This window comes from Bos javanicus, chromosome 7 (genome assembly GCF_032452875.1).
Source record: "Bos javanicus breed banteng chromosome 7, ARS-OSU_banteng_1.0, whole genome shotgun sequence".
NCBI lineage: Eukaryota > Metazoa > Chordata > Mammalia > Artiodactyla > Bovidae > Bos > Bos javanicus.
In genome coordinates, this window is record NC_083874.1 from 27,322,584 (window position 1) to 27,330,179 (window position 7,596).

Genomic DNA, 7,596 nt, shown 5'->3' on the forward strand with positions numbered 1-7,596 from the left:
TGTCATTACTATCTGTGCCAAATAATAGATTAACAAAAGAGATTAGAGAGCGTATGGGGAATTCTCCATAGTGTTTTCCCTTGGGCCATAGAAAGGGACCCAAAGGTCACACTGACAATGTGTAGGGCTGTGCATTGGTTATAGTTTCATTGCGGGGTTTTCTTATTGTATAAAATAGGGCATAGAGTCTTAGAGTAGAACTCTTATATCTGGTAATTAAGCAAGGTGACCAAAAAAGAGGCTTGATCAGTGTTTCCTGAGTACCTGCTATGTGTCTGGTCCTGTGTTGGAAGTTGGGAGTATCACTATAGGCAAAATGGTCTAGTGCAGATTATAATCAATCGATGACATAAACAATGTGATTTCAAAGTATAAGAAGTACTATGAAGGGAAGTCAAAGGAGCTCACCTCTGAAGTAAGCAAACACTGCTCTGAGCAGTTTTAGTTATCTCTAAAGATAATTTGGTACTAATTCTTTCATTTGTCCTTTCTCTCTCCCTTTTTCCTCTCTTTTCTTGCTTTCTTTCCTTGTTCCTTCCTTCCCTCCCTCCTTCTCTCTCTCTTACTTTCTTTTTCCCCAGTTGTGTTCTAGACACTGTGCTAGCAGCTGGAAAAAAATGTAATAAAAATATTCTTGGTGTCTTCATGGAATTTATGATCTAGCTTTTTAAGTGATTAAATGTTTTAAAGTAAAGAAATGAAATTAAAATATTTTCACTTCTCTTGCAAAGTCACAAATAAGGGGAAAAAAGAAAGCCAGACAGATTACCTGCATCAAATTAAACCACACAGGTATTATTAGTGAAGTAAATTATGCACTGACCTTTGTGACAACACATGAATAAACTTTCTGTTTATTGTCAGTGTTTGAGGGAGAAAAAAGAGATTCCATTGACATTATTAAATAATGACCTTGATTATTGAAAACTAAGATGCAGAGAAGAACATCAACAGAATCTCCTGATTGCATTACAATTTTCTAGCAAGCAGGAGACTGTTTCTGGCTAGAAGACTTATCCTTTGTCTTCCGTTTCTAAAATTAATTCTATTTGCTTAAATACTCACAAAACATATAATTCTTACTTTGTCTGTAGTAAATAGAAATTATTGATAGATTTTAAAATGAGATCTCAAATTTAATAATATAGTTTTATAAGTGATTATTTAAAATTCCTTTTATTAAGGCCTAATTACTGTCTCTTCTATATAATGAGTCAATTGCATACCTAGTAAATGCTTCTAATAATCACATGAAATTTTAATGAATATACAATAATGGTCTTATTAATTTTAAATTAAATGTACTTGTTCACTTTTGAAAATAAATTGAAAATGCCACTATAAATAACTAAGGAAAGTGAATTCATTTTTACACAAGAGGAACTATTACTTTGGATATTTATAACTGTAAATATTCTTGTTCTTTTCAAAAAAAGAACTGATAGAATGTGACTGTTTTTCTGTGTACCATGAACATATAGGGATGATTTGATGTACTTTACATGGATTGTTTAATTTTTATGCAATAGTAAGGCAGGCCTTGTATTATGTTCAGTTTAAAGTGAAAGTGAAGTCGCTCAGTGGTGTCCGACTCTGCGACCCCATGGACTGTAGCCTACCAGGGTCCTTCATCCATGGGATTTTCCAGGCAAGAATACTGGAGTGGGTTGCCATTTCCTTCTCCAGGAGATCTTCCCAAGCCAGGGATTGAACCCAGGTCTCCCGCATTGTAGGCAGACGCTTTACCGTCTGAGCCACCAGGGAAAAGGTCAACTGAAGATGTTCAGTTTAGAGATATGGAAAAGGTTATAGAGCTTAAGAGTCAAGCTCAAAATCATGTCTCCTAAGAGTTGATAACAGGATTTAAATCTGAACATCTAAAACCCCAGGGAATTAAGCATTGTTTTTAGTGGAGTAATATCATTGACTTCATTTCTGATTTCCAGTTAGATTATAGTTAATTAGGTGCTTCATCAGAGTTGGCCATTTTCTTGGCAAATATATCATTTAAAAAACTTGGACTTTGTCAGTAACAATAGGCAAGTTGATAGCAATGAAAGCTGAATACTTTGGTCTGAAAAGGAGGAAAGTGTGGTGTGCTGCAGTGGCTCCCATTGACCCACCGAAAGTGAAAAGTGAAAGTGAAAGTGTTAGTCCCTCAGCTGTGTCTGACTTTGCAAACCCATGGACTGTAGCTGGCCAGGTTCCCCTGTCCATGGGATTTCCCAGGCAAGATTACTAGAGTGGGTAGCCATTCTCTTCTCTAGGGAATCTTCCTCACCTAAGGATCGAATCCCAGTCTCCCACATTGCAGGCCAGTTATTAAACATTAACTAGCACACCACCAAGTATAACTGTAAGCAACAAAGTCAAACATTCAAATACATGTTAAGGAAATAGGTCCCTAATGTCCTGTTCTATCTGCTTCAAGTAATCATAATAGTTTTTGATTGTTCACATATTAATAAAATTAATGAAAATTTAACCTTTGAGAGACATTTACAAGCTCTTTGTACTTCTATGTTCAGTGTAATGGAAACCCATAGGCAAATGCCCTATCAACTTCCCCCCTACTGCATTTCTACAATTATTTTATGTTTATATACACATATATTCCCTTTTCTTTTATACCTTATGCCATAAAGTATACTCTAGCAGAGTATCATCTAAGCCAGTTAATGCTGGTATAAACCAACATATTTCATGTTTTATTTTACATTCACTTATTCCTTCTTCAAGTTTCCTCCTCACTTTATGTATATCTGAGTTTCTGACCTATGTTATTTTCCTCCTCTCTTAAGAACCTGTTTTTTTTTTTTTTTTTTTTTTTTAGCATTTCTTGTAAGACAGCTCTACTAGCAACACATTCTCTCAGTTTTGTTTGACTCTAGTCTTTATTTCTCCTTCATTTTTGAAGGATAATTTTTCAGGGTGCAGAATTCTAGCTTAGTGGTTTCTCTCTCTCAACACTAAATGTCTCATGTCACTCTTTTGCTTGCATATCTTCTGTTGTTCTTCAGTCACTAAGTTGTGTCCATCTATTTGTGACCCCATGGACTGCAGCACACCAGGGTTCCCTGTCCTTCACCATCTCCAGGAGTTTGCTCACACTTATTTCTATTGAGTCCATGATGCCATCCGACCATCTCATCCTCTGTCACCCCTTTCTCCTCCTGCCTTCAGTCTTTCCCAGCATCAGAGTCTTTCCCAATGAGGGTCATGTTTTCTGCTGCTGCTGCTGCTAAGTCACGTCAGTCGTGTCCGACTGTGCGACACCATAGACGGCCGCCCAACCCGTTCCTCCATCCATGGGATTCTCCAGGCAACAGTACTGGAGTGGGCATGTTTTCTGAGGAGGAGTTACATGTAATTCTTACCTTTGTTCCTCTGTAGGTAAGGTGCTTTTCCCCCTCTGGCTTCTGTCAAGATTTTTTTTCTTTATTGTTAATTTTCTATAGTTTTGCACAGGTTTTAAAAAGTTGTCAGAAAAGATATTTATATATGCTGCTGCTGCTAAGTCACTTCAGTTGTGTCCGACTCTGTGCGACCCCATAGACGGCAGTCCGCCAGGTTCCCTGTCCCTGGGATTCTCCAGGCAAGAACACTGGAGTGAGTGGGTTGCCATTTCCTTCTCCAATGCATGAAAGTGAAAAGTGAAAGTGAAGTCGCTCAGTCGTGTCCGACTCCTAGGGACCCCATGGACTGCAGCCTACCAGGCTCCTCCGTCCATAGGATTTTCCAGGCAAGAGTACTGGAGTGGGGTGCCATTGCCTTCTCCGATATTTATATATACCTGTATATATATATCACTTAAATCAATTCTAAAATTCTCATCTCAAATTCAGCAGCAGGACAGATAACTTCTTTGGGATATTATTATTTTTGCTTCTTCTTCTTCTTCACTTCTTTTCCTCCTCCTATTTTTTCCTGTCATCTGCCTCCTTTTTGTTTTTTTTCAGAGTCTGTGAGGCCAGAGCAAAACTTCACTGTTCTGTGTGGTGGACTGTCCTGGGTTTTACTAATTTGTTAAACCTGTAAGTACAAAAGTATTTTCAAATGAATAAATGGCACTATTTACATGAATTTATTTAGAAAGAGTGTGGTTGAGGAGGAAAAGTCAGATGCATAGTTTCTATAGGAAAAACAATTCTCCACATGCTTAAGTTGTTTTGATTAAAAAACACAACTCTGGAGGGCAGAGTTTTATTATGTAAAACTGTGTCTTCTTAGATGATTTGTTCATTGCTTGATTAAAGCCATATCTAAGAATTGTCATTTGAAAAGATTCTTTTCTGAAATTTGTACGATTGAAAACTCAGAAACATTGATTGTATTAATGTTGCTATTATGTGGAACACTAGCCAAAAGTGACCATTCAAAATGCATTGTCAGGATGAGGACTATTTTATAAACAGACAGCTTTTCAACTAACAAATACAACTCTGAACCTTGGTCTAGTAAAGCTGAATATCATGAGAGTTCATCTCTTCAAAGAAATGTAAAGTTTTGGGCAGGTGTTTAGAATCACAGAGTCTGTGAGTGCTTGGTGCTTAATTCTTAGAGCAAATTGCCTTTTCCTTTGTAAACTCATTTTGTCTCTACAGCATCTTAAATTTCACGGTTAGTCTCCTATGGCTTTGGGGCAGGGGCATCACAGAGAATCTCCTAGTACTGAGTTTGCTTTTTAAAACTCGTGTTACTTAATTTCATAATAATAATTGATGGTCAATGCTATTTAAAATAATTAAAGAGGCTTTTCTACCCTCTTGAAAACCTGTTCCACTGTTTGGAATCATTACTGCTGTGAAATGTTCCTTTGTCCACCAAAACAACAACAACAACAAAATCCCTTCTTTTTCCTTAAATATTATCTTGGTATTTCCTTTCATCTTTTTTTTTTTTCCCTATGAAGATGGGAAATTGGCTACTGACTTACACATCGTGAGAACTTGCATAATTATAGACAATTGAATTGCATATTAACTCCTCTCTTCTAGACTTATATAAATCTAATTTTATAAGACTAATTGTCTTAGTTGGTTTACAGATTGGCATATTTTCCTCCTCTATGTTGGTTATTTTAGTCCTCATTGAGGCTCAACTTTCAAAATGCTTTGATATATTCTGCTGTTTCATTTTACACAAGAGTGGAAAGTCAGTGAAGAAGTTCCTTAAAGTTCTCTGTTTCACATTTATGGAAATGAAATCCTCATCCTCAAAGTGACAGAGGTGGTGAAACTCAAACTAGATTTTCTAAACTACCTGAGTGTTATTTCCTCATTCCTTTAGATTTCCTTCTATTGTACGTGTTTTGAGACAGAAAGTGTTCTTTTATGTTCAGTATGTCTAGTCAAAACTGTAGCCAATTTCAGCATACATTTGTTTGGTACTGAATAAGCAGTAGATATGTATTTCCAGGTGGTGCAGAGGTAAAGAATCTGCCTGCCAATGCAGGAGATGCAAGAGATGCAGGTTTGATCTCTGGGTTGGGACGATCCCCTGGAAGAAGAAATGTCAACTCACTCCAGTATTCTTGCCTAGGAAATAGCGTGGACAGAGAAGCCTGGTGGGCTACAGTCTATGGGGTCGCAAAGAGTCGGATACGACTGAGCGCACGCACTAGATACTGACCAGATGCTGAGTTCTGAGCATAAATAAACCCTTGAGATGCTTATTAGGGAACATCTTAAGATCTGTAGCACAGTCTCAGTTCTTGAAGGAGTGAATAAAGTAATGCTTTGTCACAGAATTTATTCAGTTCTCCAAGTGGCAGACACAGGAAATTTTGTAAAGGTCGACTATCTAGATGTTTCCTATTTATTTTTTTGAGCACATTCTTATTCTCATTTCCTGTTCTTCCAAGTTTTTTTTCCCTGCTTTTTTTTCCCTTAAAGTTTCCATTTCTATACTCTGTTACATTTCCCACAATCTTTGTGATTAATTTAGAGTCTTTCAAATTGAATTCTTGGTGACAAATTATTCTGAAATCAACTTTAAATTGACACATTCCGAGCTCACTTTTTTAAGGGAAGGATGTTGCTACCCTTTGACTCTCATTGCCATTGTTACCTCCTGTCAGCTTTACTCATTCTACCTTCTCCAACATGCTTTGTATGTTACAATCAATCCAGTGCTGTTCCTTGTTCACGGCTCATCTTCCTTACACCTACATTCGTCCTTCACTGTTGAAATAGTTCTTATTCTTCAAGGACTTGTTCAAATAATACCCCCTTCATTTGACTTTGCTCCACAATAGTTTATTTGAAATCACATTATATTTTGGCTCAGAAAAATAAGTAGGACCACTCCTCCTCTTTCTAACATCTTCAACTAAGAGTCCCAGAGAAAAATGCTTTCCTTCCTGATAGCAGTGTATCACAGTTTGGTTGATGTTTGGGAGCTGATATATTAAGATTAACCCAGAAAACTGTCTCTACTTTAGAGTAATACTTGTGAAAATGAGTAGGCATTAGGCTTTCTTTGGTATTGAACAGCACATGCTCTTAAAACTATGTTCTTCAAGAACCTATTTTAGTTAAGAAGAAAAAAATCTGTTTAAATCTGGATCTACTAATAATCACTGTATTAAAAACATAACTAGACAATCTTGCATTTTATTTCTCTGGGGCTCAGGCTTTACTTGTGGTTAGTCATGTGCAAAGCAGAATGAAAACTTCCACTGTCAATTTATGTTGATTCCCATCTGCCGTGAATGGTAACCCATGATCTCTTTTCCATTGGGTATTTTTGTTGTGTTCTTGTTTCTATTTTACAAAGAATCTGCAATCACTTATTCTGTGTGCCTCCCTCAGCTCTTGAAGAGAGACAACACTTGAAAACATAATGGCCAGATGATCTCAGGATGCAAGAATCCTTCAGATGTTTGCTGAGAACTATTGAAAGATGCTTCAGTCTGACAAAAGCAGGAAATGTTAATTTTCAGTTCTTTTATAAATAGAGGGATGATCTGTAAAGGGAAACTGTTGTCACAGCAAATATACACTTGAGTGATTCAAACCTAATTAGTGGTTTTATGATTCACTTTGAATATATTTACTGTAATAACTGATAAACTGCTTTTCAAATTCAGCTGTTGAATAGATTCTATTTTTTAAAAAAATAAAACAGCTCTGAAAATTCATTTTCCTTTTTTTATTATCAAATATACACCTTTGTCCTCCATATATGTGCTATATCTAACCAATAATTAGCTGCTTCCCTCTCCTTTCTCTTCCCATTTTACCTCTCTTTGCAAAATTCCCAAAATATTTACTAGAAGAAAATATATTAGTGTTATCTGCTTATTTTTAGCAGCAGAAGTATGTGTTAAAAATGTATAGAAGTAGAGGATTATGAAAAATAAAGTCATATTCCTTAAAAGACTCTCTTGAACAAGACATTTGAAACAATTGATGTATGCTACCTTTTTGCTATGTGTTCTCATTTTGTTAAATACTTGACTAGGTACAACCAAGAAAAGATAAATTCAAGCAGAGTGGTGATTTAGTGACTCTAACTAGAAGTAGTCTGCAATAAAATTAAAAGAAATCTTTCTATAAAGCAGACATAATTTATATTTTGCATATGCCACAAATT

General features: G+C 36.2%; 1 long non-coding RNA gene across 2 annotated transcripts in view; it reads left to right on the forward strand.

The window, feature by feature from the left end:
• The window catches only part of LOC133250997 (uncharacterized), a 147,109-nt gene extending 139,968 nt beyond the window's left edge, over positions 1–7,141 (forward strand). For both annotated transcript variants that reach the window (XR_009737473.1, XR_009737474.1), the window contains exons 4-5: positions 3,960–4,034; positions 6,813–7,141. This is a non-coding gene — a long non-coding RNA (uncharacterized LOC133250997). The remainder of the gene's footprint in view (positions 1–3,959; positions 4,035–6,812) is intronic.
• Positions 7,142–7,596: the final 455 nt, after the last annotated feature.